Source organism: Amphiprion ocellaris, chromosome 1 (assembly GCF_022539595.1).
Source record: "Amphiprion ocellaris isolate individual 3 ecotype Okinawa chromosome 1, ASM2253959v1, whole genome shotgun sequence".
Classification (NCBI taxonomy): Eukaryota; Metazoa; Chordata; class Actinopteri; family Pomacentridae; genus Amphiprion; species Amphiprion ocellaris.
This window is the reverse complement of record NC_072766.1, coordinates 12,147,604-12,173,838: the sequence shown is the minus strand read 5'-3', so window position 1 is coordinate 12,173,838 and position 26,235 is coordinate 12,147,604. Positions and strand designations below refer to the sequence as shown.

Below are 26,235 nucleotides of genomic sequence, written 5' to 3'. Positions count from 1 at the left end.
GAAGAGAGTGGTGAGAAGAAGGGGAAATGTGGAATTGAGGGTTGAGGGAGAAAGAAAGTGAGAGGGAGACGGAGGATCCAGCATGTGGGTAGTGTAGGGGGGTCTGTGTTGCAGGGACATGTGTTATCTCTGGGTGCAGAGGTCTTTGTTTGCAGGGCAGAGAGGTATAGATTTCCTCTCCATGTCAGCGCCTTTATTTAGGGCTCAGCACAGAGGGGACAATAGCAAACTAATCCACTACTGAATCAGGATTAATATTCAAGCTGCAAATATTAATTCACAGCCAAAAGGAGGAAATGCAGAACGTGTCAAAATGCTCAAACAAATAAAGAACAAAAAAGCCAAAGATTCTTGACCAAAAAATTCCATCCTGAGTCTTTCATATGAGTGCATTATTTTTACTGGGGCCTACAGTCTCGTCTCAGCATTCTGTTTGATTTCTGTATTAATCTTCATAATGATTTTCTATAGAAGAGTGAGAGCTGGGGGAAGCTGAAGAGCTGCATGTTGTTTTTGGCTATTCTCCTCACTAAGCTCTGGATTTAAGATCTGGATTTGAATATTTATGATAGAAAATAATGGAGGTTATAAAAATAAGTCCCTGCAGAGCTGGGCTGTAAGTTATAGGGGTAAGCAATGCCTCCCACATCAAAGAAGCCTGGAGATGTTGGCCAGTAGTCTGATGCCTGTTAAAGCCTATAGCTCGTCATCCCAACTCAGCAGAGAGTGGTTCTGCTGAAGACAAATGATCCAAAAGTGTCACTCGCTATCCGAGTGCTCAGGGGCATGCGAAATTTCCTAGAATTTAAGTTATTTAGTTTGATTTAGTTTTGTCTGATTGAAAACAACAAGAGAAAACAAACCTGCCATCAGGGTGAGATCGTTTGACTCGTTTCAAATATAGTTTCACTTGTTTTGTGATTGAAACAAGGGACAGTATTTGTAACTGACAGGTGGGTTGCTCCTCCAGTTTCAACATAATATCACTTGATCCGAGAAAATGTTTTAAACATGCTGGTTTGCATTTGAAACAAGTGACACTTTGCCTTCCATTTCCAGGTTTTCATTTTTCATAGAATACTTAGATGTTGTGATTCACTACCAGTGTTATGACAATAATATTTTGGAGAACTGTGGAAATTAAATGCGCTCTGCTGGCTGTTTTCTTGTAATACCATACTAATAGCACGCTGCCGTCATCTTTGCTGTCTTTAATGATTTAAATTGACACGTCAAATGTTTAACCTGATAGACTCGAGTTGTTTTTTGGTTAATTTTGCCTCACGACCATGAAAAAGCGGCAGAATAAAGTTTTACTCCAGATTAGTACTTTTGTGTAGTTTGAAAAAGGAACCATGCATGTCCACACCACACCCCTCTCAGCACACACACACACACACACACACACACACACACACACACACACACACACACACACACACACACACACAAGCACAGTAATCCCACACTAGGGGGTAGAGGGCTGTTGTATACCAGCCGCAAAAAACCATTGTGATGTTCAAAAGGGCTTCACAGAGGCTCTAACCATTGATAAGGTCTAATGTAATGAGGGACTGTAAACTTCATCTTTTATACATGGCAACATAATGTGAAAGGTCATCTTATCTTAATCCTCAAATCTGCAGCATCCAGGCCCGTGGCCCCATTTCATGAAGTTAAAGAAATAATCTTAGAGACCATTCTGAAGACGGCCCTTATTATCTTGTCCAAAAGGTCCAATCAGAAGATGTCATTAGAGTGTACTATGAATGGACTGTAAGGAATGATTATTTCTCTTTTCTAATCGGCCCCAATCATATCATAGAATCAGCTGGACTGTGCGCTCATGGTGAGAAGCTTTATTATGTCCAGTGATTAATCATCAAGCACTACCTTATCCCTCTTAGACACACAGCTCACTGCTCTCCTGGTTCACAGAGGGAAAATGGGAAAACATCACCTTCATCAGCACGGCGCTTACCTGATTTTCCATACTCTTTAGTTCACCCTCACCGTGGGCCTTATACAGTAAAATGCTGTTGTGTATCATCTCAGGGATGTGATCGTGGTATCAAGACCTATCATTCACTTAGGCTCCACATAGAGTCTAATCAGTGTTGGAAAGCGACGCTTATAAAGTAGCACACCGTTATGTTTTGCCCAAGTGAACATCTTGAAGCGTACCTTAGCATCCTGATTTGACTTACTCTGGATTTTTGTTTGTTAACTTCTTGATCTGTTTCGATCTGTTCTCCTCCATAACTGCCAACAGAAAATTTCTTGTTGACTTAAAAAAGGAGGTAACGATGTGTCCTTAAATTCCCAACAAATTGAGGACAGATTACATATGCAGTCATAAAGTTGAAGACACAATCATATCTTTTGAATTAATGCAGGTCAAAAAGGTTATTGTCTGGAGACAAAGTTTGGGCAATTTGTTGTTTAAGAATGCTTTGTTCTCATCTGAAAGTGTGTCAAATGTAGACAGATTGTGAAATATTTATTCCTTGACTGCAGATCATATTAGAGTGTTATTGTTTGTTTCGTTTTGTATTCCACCCCTAATTTGCCAGTGGTACAGTTTTTCGGGAAGTCTAACAAACACACATCAACTTTAACAAAGGTAGACCCTATCCTGTAGCCTTAATTAGAAGGAAATTGTAAACAGACGCATGCCTCTCTTTTGCGGATTATCTATACTTTATGACTGAATGTTTGAAGTTATGAGGGATTCTGATTCAGCACTGCTCGAGTGGTGCGCTTATAGGACATTGTTGTCTTCAATTATTTTCAGTTATATTCCCGTCTGTAAGAGGCAGAGAATCATTTATTATTTAAAGATGCAATCGTTGCTGTTTATCTGGGATTCTTAAAACCGGGTTATCTTTTCACATAGTTTTTTTGATTAAACGGAACAAAGTGTAATAAAATGCAGTTTCAAATAGATGCTTGTCTCTCTAGTGCAAGAGCTCATCTGCCATTATTGTGATTTAGTATGAACGGTGCCAAGCAGCTGCCGAGAGACGAGATCTAACGAGCATCAGGGATGCTTTAGTATGTACATAAAGGGTCTCGCACAGACACAAGCTGGCACACACACACACACACACACACACACACACACACACACACACACACACACACACACACATACACATATAGGGACTCACTAACAATCTCATATATCCTTATCCATATGTAGTTGCTAAGGATGGCTGACTGAAAGACTCTAACTTTTGCTGCCGGATTAATCCATTTTCTTCTAAAAGTAGTAGTGATTTGAGCAGAGATTAATCAGTGCCTTCTTTGTTTAACTTAACCATGTTATGAGCAGACAACAGTTTGAAGTTGAAGCAGCATAAATAATAGTACATGTTGCGTTCATTTTGTATTTTGTGTGTCTGTTTATTTAGAAGGCAGAAACAGATTCTCAGATTGCAGTACACTCAAGGTAGACTACTGCAATTGTTCAATATCTCTTACTACAACAACCTTTATTTTATTACTCAATAAAATTGTCATGCACGTTGCTTCATCCCCCAAGTGCACCCCGAGAGTGAGCCTTTTATCCAGGTTTGAACAGCAGTCCTACTCCCAGTCCTGCTACTACATCTCACTGTTCTTACACATATTGTTTTTTTAAACCCCAAATCCCCACAACTCTTGTCATGCCCCTCTTTTGGTCACTAGTATCTACTGGCCGCGCCATCACTCTTGTTACTTCCAATACTTAACTTTACACTGAAGCCTTTGCTCCTGAGACCGTAGTGTTGGTAGTGTTGGGAGATTAGTCTAGCCTTAGCTGAAGTAGACAAACTGCAATCAATAGCTGATATAAGCAGTCCGCCTGGGTCAGGCGACCTTGCTGTATGGCACCCACGGCAACTCTAGTAAAGTCCTTATAGATTCTGGGTGACTGACCCCTGACGACCTGGGCAGATAAGGTCAGTCTGGCCAGAGTGACCTAGAGCAAAGAGGCCAGTGTCCAGTCAGTCTGGCTGTCCTATAATGAAGTGGTCAGTATTGCCTTTCTGTCACTCAGCAATTACGGGGAGAGATATGGAGCCATAGATAGGTGCTGAATGCACATGGAGGCAGTAGCCACAGAATTACATTCACGAGGCAAAGGACCGGCAAAGTGCCATGTAAACTACTCTAATATGGGCTGGTAATGACTGGAAGCAAGATGGATCGAAAGGAGTCTGACAATTTCAGTACGACTGCATTACGTCTGTGTACGTGAGCACAGGAAACGCTACTGTAAAGCTCCTAGTTAATAACGGCTTTTACAAATCAGGTGATCAGCAGTGATATGCTTAAAATAATTTGAGATATCTTTCAAATGATGTCATTTTTCAACTTGCTGATTAATTTGCATGTATTGAAATAAATGCCTGTTAAGGTCATTCATCACTTAAGGTTCGATGATGTATTATGAATGCTGAGTATAAACGGATCGCTTCGTAAAATGTGTCGCCAATGTATTAATGACACAGTGTAACTTGCACTCGTGAAGAGTGACCACATTAAAGGCAAACAGACAAACATGTGTCACAGTGTTTCTGTCACGGCCTCTCGTGCTCTCCGACACAGGTCACGGGCTCGGAAATCTCCAAAGCCATCCAGCTGCTGCCATCACAGACTCTGCATTCTTCTGTCTGCTAACTATTTAGTTGTCAGTGATTTGGTTAAGTGGAATTGACTTTTATCTGCGGTGTGCTGTGGGGCTGCCACTGGCAATTCAGAATCCCCCTTCCTCAGCTCCCGTCTTACCCTGGTGTCACATCCAGCACATTGCTATTGGCAGCTGAGCCAGGCCTAATCAATAGCCCAGGTCAGGGATGGCCCGCGGCTCTGCTGTGGGTGGGCTATTGATCCGACACACACACTCCCACAGGTCGCCCTGACAAACCGGGAAGTCGTGGCCTTGAACGAAGTGAGAGAGGAAGGAAGAGAGAGATGACAAATTAACAGCGCTGGTCCGGGTCTGCTGTAACTGCTGACGAACCCCGTCATAAAAGTAATTTATTTATTGATTAGCGAGTGATGTACTGTACACTCTGTGTTTAAGGTAGCTTTAGAGGATCATTGTTCGTATTGATATTTCAAACTGAAGCGATTGGGTTCTGAAAAGCTGAGCACACGTTAAAATCAAGACCGGGAGAAAACTGATAAAAAAACATTTCAACAGCAATCACTTCATAACTACACAAGACCTCTGCCCCGTGTGCCTCTCCTTCTCTTCTCTTTCTACCTGTCTGTCTCTCTCTGTGCTTCGTGGATCCTCTGTTGTCACTCTATCAGACCTGTGGCCAATGAGCCACACTCTAGTTATTTTTGTTGCAGTTTTAAATGTTGCTCCCCAAGCTCCTTATCAGCTCCACACTAAGAACTCTTGGGAACAATTAAACATGGGCTTTAACTCAAGTCTAACCACAGAGGTAAAAATAATCGCACAATGTTTCCAAATGGAAGTGGCTTCAAAAGAGTGATTCAGTTATCACAAGCCGTCTGCCTCTGCCGCCTGTATTCCCAAACTAAATCTCTGTCGCTGTGGAACTATTGGAACATATGACAAGCATATTTACTCTGCTTCACAAACTAGGCCCATGTGGAATTCAAAGTCTTTTTTTTTTTTTTTTTTTTTAACATGTTCTTATTTTTCATTGCTGGAATTGACAGTTGAATAAATATGGATTGTCTATGAGACTTTGTTGTCGTATGCTGGAGATCCTCTGCAGAACAGGCAATTATATATGCTATTACAGGAATATGTCTTGTTCCGGTTACAGGGAAATTAAGTTTCTCCGGAAATCTTTTTCATTTTTCATTTTAAAAGTCTTCAGTGTTATGAGAGGAGAAATTACTCACAGCAGTTCATTTGCTGTTAAATGTAATCTTGAAATCGTAAGAGGCTGTCCTGCAGTAGTAGCAGACGAATAATTATTGATTAATTTCGTTGACTCTAAAAACAGCTGATTAATTTTGAAGTCTTGATGGAAGTCATACTGCTCTGGTTTGCATCTCCTGAAAGACATTTATTATGTGCTCATATTTCCGGGATGAGTTACAGAAACAGTGGGTACTCTTAGAGGACTGCAGTGGAACTCTGTCTTTATGTAATGATGTTGAAAATACTAATTCTGTTTCCTCTCTCTCATTTCTAGGTGATGGCGTCATCCTGATTCGTTCTTCTTGTGACCTGGGAGTCCCTAAATCCCAAAACTTATAGCTTTGGAAAACCCTGGAAATACCTGGAATTCTAGGAGTATATCACCAAAACTTCTTCAGGTGCCCAGGCACCGGATCAATAGCTTTACATTCTCCTTTATTATTTTTTTGTGTACACAAAGAAAGAAAGTCTGAATATTAGCAATAGCCGCTGGCCATCTATCCACTGCGTCGACGAACCTGCTGCGACCGAGAGGGCGTGACCTTTCTGCCTGCTGACTTCAAACAGACACTTGAAACGAAAACGCAGACAGAGGGGCTTCCGTGTGTTGGAAACTCAGACCAAAAACCCCATCAGGTAAGGCTGTGAAGTCCTCCCCTTGCTCCTGCTGTCCAAGCCCTAAGCCCTTTAACTTCTTCAGGGCTTTGAAGCTAACTTGTCCCCGGCCTGTGTCCCCCTACATGGTTAGCTCGCCTTCGGATTTGGTGTAAAGGAAAGTCTGGCTGATAAATGCCCCACTTTCATGCTCTGCTCACTTGTTTGTTCCTCTCGGATTAGAGGCTCTGAATATGTTGGGGTTGTTTGCTTGATAGATGCTCGCCCTGAGTTGTTCACTTGGCCCTTGCAGGCTTTGGCCAGTGACCAGGTAGAGCTTGCAGTAAGTGACGAGGCAGATTACACACTATATGCACTAGCGTGTTGTCATTAGCTGCTGCATATGTAACGCTGTGTGGACATGCAAACACACACTGTACATGCACATAAAGGGGCACAAATGTGCAGGAAACACATTTTATTTACAGTTTCACACAATGACACATCTACAGTATGCACCCTGTTGAATGCTTTCTATTACAGTTATCGGTATTCCTGTCAGTAATGGGATGTGCGAATGTTCCGAGATGTGGGTGTTTTTAAGTTTAAAGGGACAAAAGTGATTTTTCTGGCTGATAAAATGTCACCACTGTTTGTGAGGGTGGGTGTGTTGCTGATGGGTGTATATTATGTTTTACTGTGTGTGTTCAGGAGTGTACAAGAATAGATATACAGTGTGTGTTTGAATCTTGTGCAACAATGGCACATTTCTGATGCATACATACATTTTTGGGCTTCATAGCTCATGGTTGTGAAATGAGCATTTCCATTCAGAGTGACTTTGAAATCAGCTTCGCTCCTGGTTTTATTAGAGTTCGGTTTCCCAGTTATTTTGCACAAGACTGACAACACATTTTCAGTCAGTGATTAAGACCTGATCCCAGGTTATCCAGACTATATTAAATTATTCTGCTTGATAAGAGAATATGCATGATTTTAGTTTTTCTCAGGCAATGACTTGGAATCAAATAGCATCTGATAAAAAGATATAGAGATTAGGCTTTACGCCTATGTAGCATAGCATTTCCTTCCCTTCGTACAAATGGTGAAAATTCTAATTTTAGTTTGCTGACAACAAAAAAAAGCATTATTCTTCAAACTGGAAGTATACCACATTAAGAATAACATTTGTTTATGCAATCAAGTGAATATGTTAAAAGCAGCAGGACAAAGAGACTGAATGAGGTGAGTTATGTCTTTATGGTCTACAGAGATTTGTTTGAAAAATTCAAAGTAATTTAACTAAATTTGGGTCACTCAAATTTCGTACCCAGCAGCAAGTCATTGTTTTGAAAATGAGAATGAAGGAAGACAGAATAAATAAATAAACAGCCTTTTATTTTCTCCTGCATCTTTAAAGATTATTTTTAGTGCGGGTGAAGAGAAAACACTTGAAAGCACAAGAAACAATATTTATCATTGTGGAGCTAATTAAGGACGTGATCTGAAATGTATTTTCTATAAAGTCTGATTTAGGACCCAAAGGGTCAGCTGCCTCGCAAATAGGGCAACAATAATACAGCAGGAGTCAGGAGTGGAAAGGGCTCCAGTCTGGGGGAAAGCAACTCCCCTCCCCGGCCTGTGTGCTGATGGAGCTGTGCTCCTTGCCCAGGGCTCCAGGGCTCCGACACTAGACCTTATTTTTCATGTGGGCTGCACACTGTTCTGCTGCAGTCGGGGTTGCTCCCTTTGTGCTAGCCCTCCCCTTTTAGAGGAAAAGACATGCATGATTTCATACATGAAAGATATATGTAATTGGACAGCAGGGCCTATGCAATACATTTACAATTCTAAACAGAGAACACTAAAACCAGCTTCCTTTTTCTCTCCCCCCTTTTCCCCTTTTCTTCCTGAGGAAATGTATAAGATCAAAAAATAGACAAAACACAGGTTATCATTCTTGTTACATGCTTTATATCTCATGTGAATGTACAAAATGCTCGAGCATTGCCAATACATCGCATAATTCCACTTTATCAGTGTGTGGCTCAGGCGGTTGTGTTGTGGCTTAAAGAGAAATACAGCGGATTCAGGCATGTGCTGCAATATATATACTTGTAAATTGACGTGTATTGAGACACTCAGAATGGTAAACCTGAAGCTGCCATTTAAAGTCTCGCACTTTTGGGTGGGGTTACAAGAAAATATCAACTTCACTGTAGTACTTATCTCAGGATAGGATGCTTTAGTTTATAATTAAAAGTGTATTCCTTATCTTTACTTGTGTCCTCTTGCATTCCCTGTTGCTGAAACCAGCAGAGAAGAAAATAGATATAAAAGTTATTGATTCACAGACAGCATAGAATCAGTTTTATTCTATAAACACAAGCCAGAAAAAGCAGTACATCTATGAACATACATACCAAAATCTGAAGATCCTTACAGATTCATAGGCTGGATAATGCCCTTTGTGTTTCTGATGTACACACTATAATGAAACTGCACTCTTTAGTAACTACAAACAAAGGGAAATGTAATATTACATTAGATTTGAATTGAACATTTCACTGTAAAAGAAAACAAACTGTATTTCCTTACTTTCAGATTGAGAGATAATATTTGTAAACCGCTGCCACACTGGACAGAAATTGGTTGTGTATTAAAGCCTCAATCCATTAGCAACCTTCTTACTTCTGCTGTCTAAAACTGGACATAGTATTTAAAATGGCTCAGTTCTGAAGAAATAGGCTTTGAAAAACAGAAAATTATGCATAAAATCAATGCAAATTTTATTGTAAATCAAATTCGAAATGAGCAAGAGACTAACGTGATGATTCCAGATTAATTTACAAGCTGCCATGATGTGAATTAATGTGCCCCTGTGATTCAATGCACACAGTTTATCCTCTAAGCTATGAAAGGGAATATCACATCACTGTCGGTCATTTGACCACAGGGAAGGTATGACCTTTTGGAATTCAAAGACAGTTTTTCATGTTGATATTTTTTTTTTACTCTTATAAACAGCAAAACAACTTGTTTAAGTGGACTAAATTCAGCTGATATGCGCAGTGTTGTAGAGACTCACAACACTGCAAATTATTCAGGAACCACTTATCTATCAAAATTACAAGTTGCATTGTTTCTAATTTCTTGCAGCATGATGTCAGCTGCAGTCATGTCATGATGTGGGTATATTAACCCAGTAAAGAGGGGACCATAACCCTTCGCTGACATTGGTCGCTCTCCAAACCTCCTGTGTATCGTATACAATGGACACACAGCGAAACAATAAGTGCTTGAATTAGGTGAAGGCTAGTATTTCTGCCTCAGGAATGAGGTCAGCTGACTGTTGCTGCTGAAATCCATAAGGCAGAAGTGATCTTGGCAGGAAAGCAGGTCGCGTGAGCAGGTAGAAAAAATAAAGGTAGCGTTGTTGAGCATCTTCCCCACAATGCCTGATATGTAAGGCCTCTGGAAACCAAACTGTAAATCAGGAAGATGGTGTGTTTCGACTAGAGAACTCATTTTAGAAGACAGCTTTCATTTCAATATTGCATACTTGTGCATGAATGCATGTAGGGCATAGGTGATATAAGTAGTGGTAGATGGACTGGTGCAGACCTACTGGTTTAAGGTCTCCTGTGGTGCATCTGTCATGCAAAAGTAAACACCTTTACTAGTAACTCCCTTAACAAGCTAACACCTAAAAAAGGAACGGCTCCACTAATCGCTTGGTTTTATTGACTCCTGGAGCACTTCAGGCTAGAGGGGGGGTTAACCTCACCTCCGCTGAGGCATTTACACCAAAGGGGCCAAATCAGTTAAAGGACAGGCAACGCTCCATGACCCCTAACCGCCCAAACTGACCTCACGCAGCAAACATGGTTGGGGTTTGTTGCCACCTAGATGAAGTTTAGGAGAGCTGAGAGGGGTTAAGCATCTGTAATTCTGCCTCCAGCTGAAATGAGTTTGGCACAACCAGAGGGGCTCCCTCACAGCTCCGGAGGGGTTTTTGATCAGCGCGAGGCTTCGGCTGAGCCTGTTAGGTTTGTTTCTTAACTAGATGCTGCACAGATGCTGTCTCTGCACCAGCAAGGGCGTCGTTGTGTAGTGGAGTGGCGAGGAGTTGATTTCCATGCATGTAAAATTCCCCCATGATCCCCACCCATGTCTGCATTCACTTCTCTCACTTTGTCTGAATGGTAGCCCACTGAGGGAGTGTGTGTTGGCGCCTCAGTGTGTGTAGTCACTGGGTCCATGTCACTGTCAGACGCTGAATAGCCGCCGAGGATGCAAAGGAAAATCAAAAGCTGACATTTTATTCATTGTAAATAGGCAGCACTTGTCCATCATGTCCCTATAAAGACATTGTTATTCAACAGTGTTGTTCTCACATCTGTGTCACTGCTTTGAATAGTAAAACTCATCATGTTGAATTTGTTCTACAATAATCAGAAATTGGGTGTTTAATTTGGCACATTTAAAGCCTTTGAAGTATTTCAAACTCTGTTCAAAATGTATCAAATCCCTCATTTGATGCTTATTCTGCAAGTTCTCGATTTAAATATGCTTTGTATGATTTTTTTCTTCTTCTTTATGAATTATCAGAAGAAAAAGTTGAAATTGTTGCTGTCTCCTTTGACCCAGGCCTCGTGCTGTAGATAGATGACGCTGCGGCACCCAGAGGCTGTGCGTGACGCATGGCTTGGATTTGACCTCTGGCTATAATCCTGGATCTGTACTATTTGCCTTCTGTGTCGCTTCCACCTGTCATGTTTCATCTCATCGTGTTGTTTTGCGGGCTGCTCTTGACATCAAGGAAAATTACTCTCTTTAAGTTTGTTACGTTCAAGTGCAAAACGCAGCGAGTACGAAGTGGCATTTAAATAGGCCCCCCCCCCTTTTTTTTTTTCTTTCTTTGGCGTTGCAGGGATTCTGTGATTGTGCTCCGTCCCGTATGGGTCGCTTTAACCAGCAGCTAGTGGAGCTGTTGCCTGGAGTGGTCATATGGCTCTGATTTTGGGATCCCTCTGTTTCAGTGAGCCTCTCCAAAGCGCGTAAAAACCCCACGAGTCCTGCCTGTCTCTCACCCACAGTCTGTGACAGCAGCTTGCAGGATTTCTCCATTCATTCGCTGTGTCCCCCCGATCTGAAATGTGCATTATCACAAGGCCTGGTCTGGTGCTTATCCTTCACTCAGTTAACGTCGTATTTACCTTAAAATAATTGACACACTGCATATTCAGGCGAGAGTTTGGCGTCAAACTGTAACACTGTGGTTAAATCCCAGACTTAACACAAGCTTTGGCTTTATTTTCTATTTTTATCAGTATTTATTTTGTGTGTTTTTACTTAGAATTTTTGCAATTTGTGAATTTGGAATATCCTGTATTATATGTGTGAGTTGTAAGATATGGAGATCTGATGGTGGTAAAGGTGTTGTGGCATCTGCTTTTGAAGGAAAGAAAGACAAAAAAATACACACACGTATATATACACACACACACACATAATCTGTTTAAAATAACATTATTTGGAGTTTTTCATGGTTTGAACTCGTTTGAAAAAAGAAAAGAAAATAATTTTCTTACAGAAATGTGTTCTGGACTTAAAGGAGGTGAGATGTGATGAGGCTGAAGTGCTGAGGCTTTGCTCACGTACAGTATTGTTGTGTATATTTTTAAAATTAGTCTGTGGGAAACATTTATAGCCTAACTGTACACATTAATAATAATAATAATAATAATAATAATAATAATAATAATAATAATAATAATAATAATAATAATAATAATATATTTCTAAAAATATGTTGTGACACTGTGATATACCCCACCACACACACACACACACACACCTCGCACACACACCATCCTACATACACACACACTCACAGAAGGAGGGGGGAGACAGGGAGGGAGGGTGAGGCAGAAAGAAGGGAGTCACGCTCGCTGATTTTGGGGGAATCTGTACGTGTATGTGCTCTTTGATTCGATTTAATCGCAGTGGTCAGGGTGAAATAATCTGTACAATCAAGCAAAGGCAGCAACACATCGGGGATTTTCGACTGTTTTACGACAATCTCCCGAATATTGACAGAATAATTATGGGTTAACACGACTATTTTCCCCCAAAATTCAAACGTCAAAACTGTGTGTGAATAATGCATAAGGATCATTAATAAGGTAGTAGTGGCAGGGCGAGTAAATGGATGAGAGAGAGGAATTGATATGCCTTCTTGTTTCTCATGTAAATGAGGCAGACTGACCAGACGGCCGCTCGTCATTTATTCGAGTCCAAACTCTAAGAAGAAAAAAAAAAATCACAACAGCAGCAGCAGCAGCAGACAACAGATGCAGGTTTTTCTTTTTTCCTTTCACCTCAAGTTGCAGTCAGAAATGTGGTGTCAGGTTCGCCCTTGTGTTGCTGCTTTGCATGCGATCTATCATTAACACGTGTCAAACAGTTTTCATCAGGAACATTTCTTAAGAAGATGTAAAACAAACGGGCAGATGACGCATCCTTTTTTTTTTTTTTTTTTACAGGGGCATTTTAATTTTATTTGTAAGGAATTAGATCAACAAACAAAAATAAATGATCAAAAAGCAAACATATTGGCTATAAATAAACAGGCAGTCATAAAATCAAGCAAATAGAAAAGGAGTCTCATGATACAGAATATCAGGAACAATTAAAAAAATAAAATAAACAAGCAAGCAAACAACTCCATTTACAGACATTTCAAGAAAATATCCACCAACGTGAACAATTCAATATTTAGTTCTGTAAAACACGTTGCATGTGCATTTCTAAAGTTAAAACCAGCTGAATGATGAATAAATGATGGGATATAATATTTGCTATAATACAGGCAGGACTGCAGCATTTCCAACTACAAACGTTACACTTCAGTTTGGCTAAACAAAAGATTCTCCACACTGACTTGTATCCACTCAAGAACGTTCTCTGTGTGCCAGACATGACACAGGGATGGAAACTATAAGAAAACATACATTTCAAAATTATCATTTCGAGCAAAAAGCTGTAGAAATACAAAGCCTATAAGTAAAGGTTTGCAAAAAAGATGCTGTTTTCTTTATAGAGGACGTTTGCTTTAGGGTTGGAATGATATCAAGAGTGCACAGCATGCTTCATGTACAGCCACACAATAAAACGACTGTAAAGTTTAGATTTTAAATTAAATATATGCATTTTTAGTCATTTTAGTTTCCATGATTCTGTATGAAATCTCCTCCTTAATTAGGCCAAGTTCAAGTTTGATCTGATCTTGTCACTCCCTAAAAGTCAAGACTCTTTTTCTTAAAAAAAGAAAAAAAAAAAAAAGGAAAAAAAATCGGACAGTGCATGAATGTGGCACTGCTACTTTTTCCCCCTTTTCTCAGTAATGTTTGTGATTTCCCGCTGTGGATAGCCTTCACCTCTTTTGTCCACCTAATAACACGAACGTGTTGGTTCGCATCATTTACATGCGACTCAGTTTAATCTATAATCATAGACTGGATGGCAGAAGAAAAAAAAAATAGGTGCGCTTTTTTTTCTCCTTTTTTCTTTTTTTGCGCAAAGACCAGTTGGTCCGCAGGCGCTTGGCTCCTGTGAAAGAGTTGATGCGCTGCTTGATCCCAGTGGTCAGGCTGAACATAAGAGGGCGCTCCCATTGCACCTGGCTGTGCTGCCCTATCCGCCCTGGAAACCCGAGGAGCCGGACACCAGCCTCTCATGTGAGATGTGGAGGTAAACAGCGCAGCCTCCACGCGTTCATTCGATCCATTATTACGCAAAAAAAAAAAAAAAAAAAAAAAAAAAAGAGAGAAAAATCGACGAATATGGAGATGAGAATTTGCATATTTTCTTAGAATTTAAATGAAACTTTTTTTTCCCCTCGAATAAGTTATATGTGGAGAATTATTAGAGGCACGTGGAAAGTTTTTTCCTTTTAAAAATGTGAAAAACTTGGTCTCCCACTAATCCAAATGTTTCTATCCGAGCTGCGGACACGTGGAGAACCTACAGGCCCAGCATATGCACACTGTCTTCATGTTCTTTTTTATATTAAACTAAGGAAAAACTATTTAATTTTAATTTTCCAAACCCATCCAGCGTTTTCCTCTATTTTTTTCTTCTTGTTTTGTTTAGCTTTTATTTTGGAGTCCTACCTTGAGCCTCCGGTCCACCTCCGTAAGCTGCACCTACAGCCTTGTTTTTATTGAGAAATATTTTCATAGCGTAATCTCTTCCTAAAGAACGCCCTTTTCATCTGTGTTTACCATGAACACAGCCTCTGACTGACACTCTGCTTGTTAATATTGCAGCCCTATGAACATCTCAAATCCCCCCCAAATCCTTCGGAATATAATGGTCGTTATCTCTTTATAAAGTTATATGACTTTTTCTCGATAGCAGCTTTTTATCTTTAAATACCTTCACCCCTTTGCTCATTTCCTCTGTTTCCTTTTGTGCTTTTTTTTTTTTTTAAAGGGTCCGGGATTGCGCGTGCATGTGTGTGCACGCGCGCAGGAGGTTTGCTGATGTATGAAATGACGTGACTTTTAATTGAACTTGATTTGAACAAAGTGAAGTAAATATTAGTCAAAGTTGACACTAGAAACGACTGGTTTCTTGCACTTCTTGGCGATGGTCAGGAACTACTTTCATGTTGGCCCCAACATCCACGGAGCACTTCTTTTTCTTTTTTCTTTTTGCATTTTAAGCTGCTCTCCCCTTTTCTTTGTCACATCCACGAGCTGTCATAGCCACAGGTTGTGTTGAATTTGCAATGCCACTCATCGATGTATGCCTATTGAGGCTGGCACGTGGACAGTTATCCTTCCCACTGAGAGGCGCAATTGAATGCTGGTAACACAAAAGCTTCAGACCCTGTCAGTTCCCCCTTATTCTCTTTTCAGTGATGCATAGGCCCTAAAAGCATCAAGGCCTCCGTCAGGCTGCCTCTTCTTTTGATTCTTAGCCTACATACTCAATACGGTCACTGATGGAGTAATGCCAATCAGGCCTTTTTGCATAAATTTGTAAACTCAACTTTGCATTGTTGGGCTTTAGGCGACTGGCTGGCTCAAAGCTGCCTCCTACAAGCCTCAAATTACAGCAGACTCTTTTATTATCTCGTAGCCCCTTTAACTCCACTCGCACGCTATTTTCAACCTATTCATTTTTACAATCTCTCCTTTCCCGAGAGAGCAGACACGTCGCAAATCCTCGAGATTCCTGCAGTCTGCCTCCTCGCACTGCGAAACAAAAAAATGCGAAGAAAGTGTTCGACGGGGCTCGCTGCAGTTTTTCTCGTGTTTTCTGTGCTCAGATGGGGCTGTAGCAGATGCTGCATTGCTTAAAAACAGGTATCAGTGCTTGCCGCGGCTTGTGGAAGGCAAGTGCTGAGGAAATGCCGTGTTACAGCACACCATATATTTTACCAGCAGGGAGAGAGAGAGAGACGAGAGAGGGAGGGAGGGAGGGTGAGGGAAAGGGGGGAGAGAGAGAGAGAGCGAGAGAGAGAGCGATGGAAAGGGGGGAGCTGCTCATATAAGCTACAATGTAAGAAGTTTGATTTTCATAGGCTCTTCAAAGGAATATATGCTATTGGATCTGTAGAAACGCCGAATCTCATGGGGGGTTCCGTAACCTTTCTAACCTTTAAGTCAAAGGCCGATGAAAAAAATATAAAATCTGGTCTATATATCCCATCAGCCACCACTACAACACGACAAAAATGCTTCTGCACACATCAGCTGTGTGCAATCTCTAAAAAATTACAAACATGTTACATTCATGTGAGGAAATCTACATCTCAGGCCGCTTTATTAACCCACTTCTCTTGTCTTTTAAAAATAATATCAGTCTAAAGGCTACTTGAAGTTGTGCAGAACGCAGCGTTTTGGATTCGACTCTTTTTTGCCATTTATCTGTCTATCAACTCTGCATCGGAATTCAGCAGACTATAGACGCAGCCCAACAAAAATCCCGTATTGTTTCAATAAACACAGCACGTTATGTGATCAGTGAAAGCTGCCACTTGTATTCAGTGGACCGGGACTCTATATGGAGCTGTTTGCACAGAAAGTGTGCATACTGAGACTGCCAGGGATTGTCCATTTCCTCGGAGAATCAACAATAAAATTATCATAACAAAGAGCACTGAGAGACTCAAAGGTGGATTTTTTTTTCTTTTTTCGAAATACATTCGGAGGAAACGATGGGGACATCAGTTCCAGAGGGTTCACGGGAAGATTATTATAAAATAAATAAATAAATAAATAAAAAAATAAAACAAAAATCTCTACAGATTTATGTTAGTATTGATCATAAAGGTTTGTAGAAATTTGAAATCACCTCAGAATGAGATGAGACAGTGACCATCTGGGCTTCTTGTCATATTATCAGAATGAGACTAGGATTGAATGCACACAGGCCGGTGTCCTGTCTGTCACACATTTCTACTCTTATCATTATTATTATTATTATTGTTATTTAAGGGAACCTATACTGACAACGTGTTCCCAGCAGTTTGGCAATAGATGTCACAATAGCCTGTTTCCCCATCACCTATCTCTGTTACAGCTACACTCCCAAGTCTTTTCCTGGTGTGCTGGGTAAGAATAAACCTGCTCTTTTTTTTCTAAATACCTATTCCATACATATTCTGCATATTTTACAATTTAAATAAAGTCTCACAGCTGTACAGGATACAGTGAGGCTTCAACAAGTATTTATAAAAGAACTTCTTTGCATACTGTACTCGTACAAAGCAGCTCTCAAGAGTTTCCAGATTTCATTTTAAAAATATATACATTTAAACTTTTGTGCTGCATAGTCACACACATCTTTGCAACAATTCATTTCTTTTATATTACAAGAGTGCTGTGAAATATTATGTTGAATTTAACTTGGAGTGATATTTTGACCAGTGTAAAATAACGACATGACTTCCACATCTTCTCCGTCATACTTTTATCCATGTTATATATATATATATATTTTTTTTTTTTTAGGAAAGCTGGGTTTTAAATTCTCCTAAAGAGCCTTAAATTTGCTGTTTTTTATTCTAAATGAATCCATGCATACACACTACATGTGTAAGTTGAGGAACACGTTTTGCTGTAAGTTCTCTTTATCTCGTATCATGAAGCACATCGTGATTGAATTCATATTTTTATTCAGTAGAAACTTGAAAATATACCAACGATTTCCTCAAATGCAGTGTGCAGGTTGATTTGCTTGAAGTTTATTAAAGTTTGAATTTTGAAGCCACGTATCAGGACTATTTAACTCCTGCCTCTGAGCAAGTGGTATTTTCTCTTAATGCCTAAAATATATATTCACCGGTTCAAATACACAGTTGGCTCTGATAATATCCAGGTGCCACTGTACTTATGCTAAGCTCTGTTCTTTGCAGATTACACCAGGACACCGTGGCAGCCTGTCTATATGTTGCTGTTACACTTCTGCTTTGCATAGATGCACGAATCGCTTCCATTTAATTTCATTGTTTTGTTTTTTTTGTTTGTTTGTTTTTTTGGGGGGGGATGTTTATTTTTGCTTATTCACAAACGCGACAGTTGGATTCACGGTCACAGTTGGCAGCCTCGATTCTGTCTATTTCCATTTTTTTTTAGCCATTTCCGAAACTCATGTTATGTTTTTCAATAAGTTGTCCCAAACGTTGCCTATAAACTCAGTGAGAAAAACAGCGCTTTTATACGAGAAGCTTTGGCGCGACTAGAAAAAAATGAGGTTGAAAGAGGACAGAATAAAATAAAACAAAACATGATCGCCTGTGTACTTTTAGCGGCCGCCGCGTGTGCGTATCTTTGCTTTTAAAATGTTTTTTAAAAAAAATCGGGACGCAAAAACGTTAGAAAAAGTGTAAAAGAGCGGAGGGAAAGCTGCGCCTCCAGCCTGCTGCTGCTTCCAGCTTTAACTTTCACTGTCTTCCGTCTAATCAAACTCTTACTTTCCGCTGTTCTTAATTCCATATTTTCAATTCCTGATCATTACTTTCCTCTTTTTTTCCTACTTGTATCTATCCATCCATCCCTCCCTCCCTCCTCTTTCTCCCTCCCTCCCTCCCTCCCTCTCTCTCCCGAGCTCTCTCCTTTGCTGAATCTTATTGATCCAGAAGGCGGCTAATTAGCCCTTCCCTTCGTGCCTGTGTAATGAAGCACATGCGCACTGAATTAATCACAGCCATTTTTTGCAGGAAACTAATTAGCAGGAATAAAGATCCAAAGAGTTTTTTCTTTTCAATCATCAGATCTCACTTTCACCTCTTCCTCGCTCCCTCTAACACAAGACTCATCGCCTGCTTTGCATCCAAATTATTTTTATATTGCCTTTAACAACTAATAGTACCTACTTCGGTCTCTTTTTTTTACACTCCGCAACAACAATGATCTTTCTTTTGCCACCCTAAGCGCAAACTGACCAAAAGGGGACTGCCTTGATGGGATCTTTAGCTAAATCATCTCAATACTGGATTAAAAAGCGAGGATCACAAAGCGGCAGCGAGAAATTGTAAGTTTCAACTTTGCGTTTGTCTCTTTTCCTCTCTGTTTCCACGATCCTATTCTTTTCGCTTGTGTGACTTATCTGGATCTCTTTTCTATCTGTTCCTACTTTACGTGTAGCGGTTCGCTGGCTATTCTCACATTGTGAGCAATGACTGGCGATCACAAGTTCATTTCATGCAAGTAGTTGTGGGTTTTATTCTCGATTTTCGCCCTGGTTTCGTATCGTTACCTGTGTTTACATCAGCGTTCGTCCTCTCCTCCTCATGAATGGAAGATAAGAAACGGGCAAGACAGCGATCCACTCCAAGCAGTTGATCGTGGAAAAGCACGGTTTTGAAACAAATACGTGCTTTTCCGTGGGATCGGGGGAAGGTGTAGAGGGCTTATGGTTGTCGAGAGACGTGTTTTGGAGGCACAAATGCAGTAAGAGACGGAGCTGTGCAGAGCGGACGAAGGGCAGCGGCAGCTCCACATGAGCGCAGCCCAGGAAAGGAGCTCCAAGTCCAGCCTGTGGGTCCGTGTGCGTCCGGCAAAAAAGGCACCGTCTCTCGCTTTGTACATTTTGACCAGATTTGACACTTGCCACATCCAAACGGGGGTTTCAGCACCGTCGTGTGCTTCTACAAAAAAAAAAAAAATCCTCTTCTGGATAAAGACATTTTTTGTTCTTCTCCGACACGTCTCTGTCTGAAATGTGCAATCCCTCCGCCCTGCCTTCAGCTCCTCCAAGCTACACTTTCCCCTTCTTTACCCCACTTTGTCCATCTCTGTTTGTTTTTTTATTATTGTTTTTCATAGCTGTTTGCCTCTTTGAAGCGTTGTTTTTGAGTCGATTCTCGCTCATTCACTGACGAAGTCACATGCAAATCGATCGGCACGAGTGTGTGTGTCTGTGTGTGTGTGTTGCGTGGACGTGCGTGCATGGAGGGTTTGTGTTTGCGAGTGTGTGTGTGTGTGTTATGTGAATGTGGTGGTGTTGGAGGAAAAAACGGAGCCCCGGGTCTCCTTCATGACAAGAGCGGATCAGCAGGACCTTGTACACGGACAGCCTGAGATTTGTGAGCTGCACAGAGCAGACATGTGGCTCAGACGCAGGCTGGATCTGCTGCCTCCAACTACTTGGCTACCGTATCTGACTTTCAAGAGAGCATTTTTTTTCCTTTTCCCCGAAAAATGCTGACCGGGAAGAAAACAAAAACAAAAAAAAACCCAAACATTGCCCTATTAGTCTGACCTTAAACAGACATAATCATTCCAAAGTTACTGCCGGAAACTTAAAGTATGGTCCAGGCTAAACCTGTAGGTCACTGCATGCGTTTAGTAGCCGCTTAAGCCAGTTAACATTTGCAGGATTTTTTCTGTAAGTCAAACTACTACGAGATATCTTCCACCTACCCAAAAATAGAACAAGGCTGTTCTCTCGGTGGAAAAACATACGGCTTTGCAAACACACAGCAAGGCCCATTTTTTAATAAAAAACACTACTTTCTGACCACCTACAACTGCGCTGATAATAATCTTACCCAAAAAATGGATGTGATCGGAAAAATGGCACTTTACGCGTAATTGCGACATCTCCATAAATATCACTTTTATAAAAAACAACAAAAAAAAAGACTACTTTTCGAAAGGGATTGCAGTGTATCTCTGTATACAGGAGGAAAAAAAACAAGAAAGCGGCGAGAATTATAAGTCAGTCTTGGATATTTTTCGCGACATAGAGACGAGGAAAAGAAAGGGAGGCAAAAAAAGGTTTTTTGCGAGCGAGCAAGAGGCAATGATAGGATGTGGGGGGGAAACAGAAAGGGGGGTGAGAAGCTGTGTGTGTGTGTGTGTGTTTGTGTGTGTGTGTGTGTGTGTGTGTGTGTGTGGGTGGGTGGGGGGGGTTAGGTCAGACAGCAAAAAACAGGGGGAACAGGGGTCATGGAGTGAGTGCAAGAGATAAAAAAGAAAGAGAGGAAACCCCCTTCGCAAAAAAACAGCCGAGGGATAATGGGGGAGAGCGTGGCTGGGAGAAGAGAGGGTGATGGTTCGGTTATGTTTTTTGGGGGAGCCACACAAAAGCCCCCCACGTACGGTTGTCAGCATCTGCAAGGATTAAGACTTTGGCTTTATTTTAGGATGGGAGAAACAAAAATAGACAGTTTTTTTTTTCTCAAAGAAATGAAATTAAAATAAGGCTGTCAGGCAGCAGAAAGAGAGAGAAGAAACCCCCTCTAACGGAAGGAGGGGTGGGAGAGCGGAGGGGTCAGATAGCCATGGGCCATGGAGGAGCAATCAGGGGGAGAGGTCAGGTAAACAGATCCCTACCTTTCAGACTGGAGAGGAGCAGGCAGGGAAACAGATTAGCACTGTGAGAAACAAGAGGAACGGCCATGCTTACCAATCAACTTTAAATTTCATCCTTATTCCTATTTCCTCATTTTCCTGCTTTTGTTCCGTGCTTTTATTTTTGTATCTGCAACTTCTGTGTGTGTGTGTGTGTGTGTGTGTTGTAGATTCCAGCGACTGTGAATTTAAAGGTGTTATATAGGACAGGTAGGCTGCTGTGCCAAAAACACGAGTGATCTCCCTTCCTCCTCCTGTCTGACAGTAACACTCCTCTTCCTCATCCTCATCCTCCTCCTCCTCCCTTCCCTTCCCTCTCTCTCCCTCTTCTGTTACAAAACAAAGACAGCAGAAATGTTTACTGTCATCTCACCTGTCTGATTTCGCCCCCCCTCCCAGTCTTGGCTCATTGTCATATTTATGTTTAATTATAACAGTTCTGGGGGGGAAAGGTATAGGAATGTCACTGGCTTCATTTCTATGTATTCTATTTCAAATATTGTCAGCTGTTGTGTTTTTGGTGTCGCTAACTGTAGTATCTCAAGCTCATCTCTCACTGTGATACTGGAAGTATTGCGTTCATGTTAAGGTGCCAGCAGAGTATTTTCAGAGATTAATTAGAACAATTTTTAACATTCATTTTTGTTAATATAGTTATCAAGACTAGCTTTTCATTTACCTTTTTTATGCTAACAAACATTTAAATATATCAATGAATCAGAAACATTTAGATGCAGATGGATTATGTACTTAATTTGAAGGAAAATGGGAAAGTAGTTTAATAATCTGTCTGAAACAAATGAAAAATACTGTCATGCAAGCATTTGTCCTCATGAGTTTATTCTAAATAATTAAATTTGAATTATTTTTAATTATTGTGGAGCTGGTTACCCAGAGCTTTGTGGCATCAGGTAGCTGTTTTAAACCGTCGCGTACATGCTTCTAAAAATTAGACCGAATTGTAAACATGTTATATGATGATGTTGGACATGTAAGAAAATTCTTTGTTGAGATCAGAATGCTAATAAATGCTTTGTTTGTGATAGTGGTGTTGTAAAACATGATTCTAGCTATACTATTTATCAAGTAAGGGTGTATGCTGGATTGCTACATCAGTGTTTTTTGCTATAATTGTTCTTAACATAAAGAGATTATTTGGCGTTGTAATGCCGGTATATGATAGCAGCTTCTACTGTGGAGATGCCACCGATGATGCACAACAAAAACGCTCGTCCACTTTCTGCACCTGGCCCCTCTCGATTACAATATTTGATGACAGGTATATTCATAGAATTCAGATGGCGTCTGGCTGTGTGAGCGAGAGCAGCATGTCCAGTTGGGTGAACGAGATAAAGGGGGGAGGCAGTCGTCATGGATAGGCTTGTTTCATGGTTTGGGGGTAACACAGAGAAAAGGGAGACAGCGCCTCTGGCTGTCATAACCCCTTCTCCTCCTCTCACTGTGCCTCTCCCTCTCTTTCTCGCTCTCAGTCTCTCACACTCTTTCGCTCTCCATCTCGTCCTCTCTGTCTCTGCGTATCTGCCTCCTTAACTCCCACCCTTCCATGCTCGGGCGCCGGCACCGTGGGGGAGCTCGCTGTCATGTCCTCGGTCGGAGAGAGCCCTCTTTGGGTGAACAGCAGGCTAAGGCCAGACATGGGAGATTCAGCACAGTTACGTTAGTGTACCAGACAGCGTGCATGCATGTGAGCATACAGAAAAACAAAACGACACATATTTATGATCCTACAAGCAAGACGTGGGATCATTTTTGCAGAAGAAAATTTAAACGCATTATTCTAATTGCTTATGTTAACATTAGTCGTTTTATTTATTTGTTTCTATTTGAATAAATAGTCGCCAGCCAATTCGAATGAATTCCCTTCCTCTGTGTGTTGTCCGAGATGTGAGAAGCAAAGCATCATAAATATGAATAGGTCCACCTTTGTGTGGATGTGTCTTCTGTGAAATCAGAAAGGAATGTTAAGTGTCCATCTCCACCATTAGTTGTGTGGACGGGTAGGTGAGAGCAGTCGACGCAGATGATGGCTTTGAATCTGATGTGTGGTTTTTTGAATATGCAAGGTCGTGCAGCGAAGACCAATTCTTCCAGTTGTCCTGAAGCCGAGGCCAGTATACGTGTCATGCTATCATAAAGGAGCAGGCGGCGACGGCGGCGATGGTGGGGGTGGTGGGGTCTTGGCTCAACACAGAGGAGAGCGAGAAAGTGGCAGAGGAGAGTGGAGGAGATGTCATGCTCAGGTGTGTGTGTGTGTGTGTGTGTGTGTGTGTGTGTGTGTGTGGATGTAAGCATGCTAACGGTGTGCATGAATGCTGTAGCTGATCCCTAATCCCAGCAGCCCAGAGTGTCCAAAAGGGCTCCTCTTTATCCACAGAAAGCAGCCCCCTTTTTCTTTTAAAATTCCCCTCCCAGTCTTCTTTTGAGCTTTTTTTTTTCTTCCTCTCCAATGTCATCCTTTTATCTTTTTGAAGTGAAGTTACCGGGGGTTTTTTTGTGGTTTGCTCTTTCACAATGTTATCGTGTTAACAATCTTGGTTAAATCATTGTGGTAGACTAGATTTATGACTGAGAAGATGCTCATATGTCTGTGTGTGTGTGTGTGTGTGTGTGTGTGTGTGTGTGTGTGTGTGTGTGTGTGTGTGTGTGTGTGTGTGTGTGTGTGTGTGTGTGTGTGTGTGTGTGTGTGTGTGTGTAGCAGCATTCAGATTTGTGGGCATATTGGCATTCAGAAAATCAAATTTCTTTTTAAAAGTGCCATGTCGCTCTTTGTTATGATACAGTTTTGTTTTTATATTTAATATTATATATATATATATATATATATATATATATATATATTTTACATTTTTTAGTGGTTTAAAAAATAATAAGAACAAATCTAAGCCAGTGTTCAAATTCAGACAAATTACAGCAGATGTTACCCACTTATCATAAAGATAATAGAAAAACAGGGAGAAGGAGAAAAATCCCTCTCCATTCAGTAGTGTTTAAAGGCAAAGTATGGGTTCTGTTTTGACTTTCTCTCCCTCAGTGAAAGATATTCACAAGCTGTCATAGAACACCGCGCAATAATGTGTGACACAAATTTATACAAATTTGTATTCCATTTCAAACAATAAATTAATGCTGTGGTAGTCATGGAAGGGGGATTGTAATGTGCTTGTGGATCTGTGTCCTTGACTGGAATCTCAGTATTGCTTCTGTAATAAATGTACGATATCAGTTTTGTAGCAAACAAAGCTGTTTGTTAGATAGCAGTGTTGTAACGGGGATAAAGACTGTCTTATTTCTGGCTCGCTGTATTGACTGTGAGTAGAAGACCTGTGTGATGCATGCCTGTCCAGAACTGGCAGTGTCGTAAAAGCTGAGTGTACGTGTGTGTGTGTGTGTGTGTGTGTGTGTGTGTGTGTTTGTGTGTGTATGTGTGGCATAGCGACTATGACTGACTGTGTATATATCCTATTTTACGCAGCAGCTGGCTCTTGTGCTCAAGGATGAACAGTTTTGTGTCTGTATAGGCTACATATACCTACATGTGGGCAATGCAGGGATGACAGGGAGCACTCCAAGGGCTGCAAAATTGAACTGAGCTGCACCCCAGCCCCCCATAAGCCCACCCTTCTCTTGGACCCTGGAGGCCAGCATTCCACCCTCCGCACTGGCGCTTATCATCACAAAGGACAGAATGCATAAAACATGGAGGACGCTTAGACAGAGGCGGCCCAGGTCGCCTTTCTCTCCCTACACTGAGCCCTGGAACAATACATGGGCCCCTCTGGCCTGTGACTCTGACGACACACACGCCGTCTTTTTGTCCTCCCCTATTTCTTTGTCATCCTCTTCCTCTTCCTCTATGTTACTGTGCTCTGTGGAGTGATAACTGCCCTCGCATTGTTTATCTGTGTCTGTGAAATCTGCATTGTGTAACCGAAATGTAAGTGTGCGTGTGGGTGTTTCAGGGAGCGAGAGTGACAGGTTTTAAAATATTGACAGTGCATCAGCTGCAAGGCTCCTCTTTCATATTCCATGTTATCTGTTGAAGCATGTGTTTTTTTTTTAAATGTAGTTTCATTTTATTTACATAAAAACACTGACACACAGGTTAAACCTACCAAACTGAAATCATTTTGTGCATGTGCAGAAATATTATTTTGTATAAAAGAGGATGTGTGTCTGTGCGCTCAGGTGATTTGTGTGTCAGACCTGTCATTTTTTTTCTTTTTTTCTTGTCCCTAATTTACAGCCAGGTCACCCAGTGATGCAACATCACGCCGTGTATTTGTACCAAATACAGTGTGTGTGTTGTATAATCAGTCCATCAGCTTCTCAGCTTTTCTGTCGGTCAGTGAGCCACCGCTGGTTTGAAAGGCCAGATAAAAAGCTATGTGAAAGTGATGTTAATATTGTGTCGCTATTGACTCCATATTTATTCCTCCATCCCAGTCATTCTCCTCTGCTACCACCATAGCATGGTTAGTATTAACAGCTGGGCAGATAGATGAATAAATGGGCTGTGTTTGACGTGGCTTTTATCCCCCTTTACAGTGACATGCACGTGCAGAGTGTTTTTTTTCCCCTAATATGATGATTTTTTTTTTCTGTCTTCAATTCGAATCCTGACTAAAGCTCAGTTTTGATTTCAGATTTAGGTCATACTGTTTTTAATTCCTCTTCTCTGTACGCACTGCATCCATTTGCGCCTGTCACACTTTAGTGACGGTGACAAACAGTAGTCATATGTGCCTGAGAAGGTTTTACTGTGTATCTGTCTATACGTGTGTCTCATAGCTGGGCTGTAGGAATGTACTGCTGGGATGTGCTGGACCCCAGCAGGTCTATGGCACTTCCTCTCTG

General features: G+C 41.1%; 1 protein-coding gene across 6 annotated transcripts in view; it reads left to right on the top strand.

The window, feature by feature from the left end:
* The window catches only part of zfhx3b (zinc finger homeobox 3b), a 289,722-nt gene that overhangs the window by 134,687 nt on the left and 128,800 nt on the right, over positions 1–26,235 (top strand). For 3 of the 6 annotated variants that reach the window (XM_055011433.1, XM_055011438.1, XM_055011436.1), the window contains exon 4: positions 6,168–6,529. The gene's annotated coding sequence lies outside the window, so the exon portion shown is untranslated. Of the gene's footprint in view, positions 1–6,167; positions 6,530–18,690; positions 19,037–26,235 lie in introns of those variants that run through there. The other 3 variants (XM_055011442.1, XM_055011443.1, XM_055011425.1) reach the window with 1 other exon arrangement.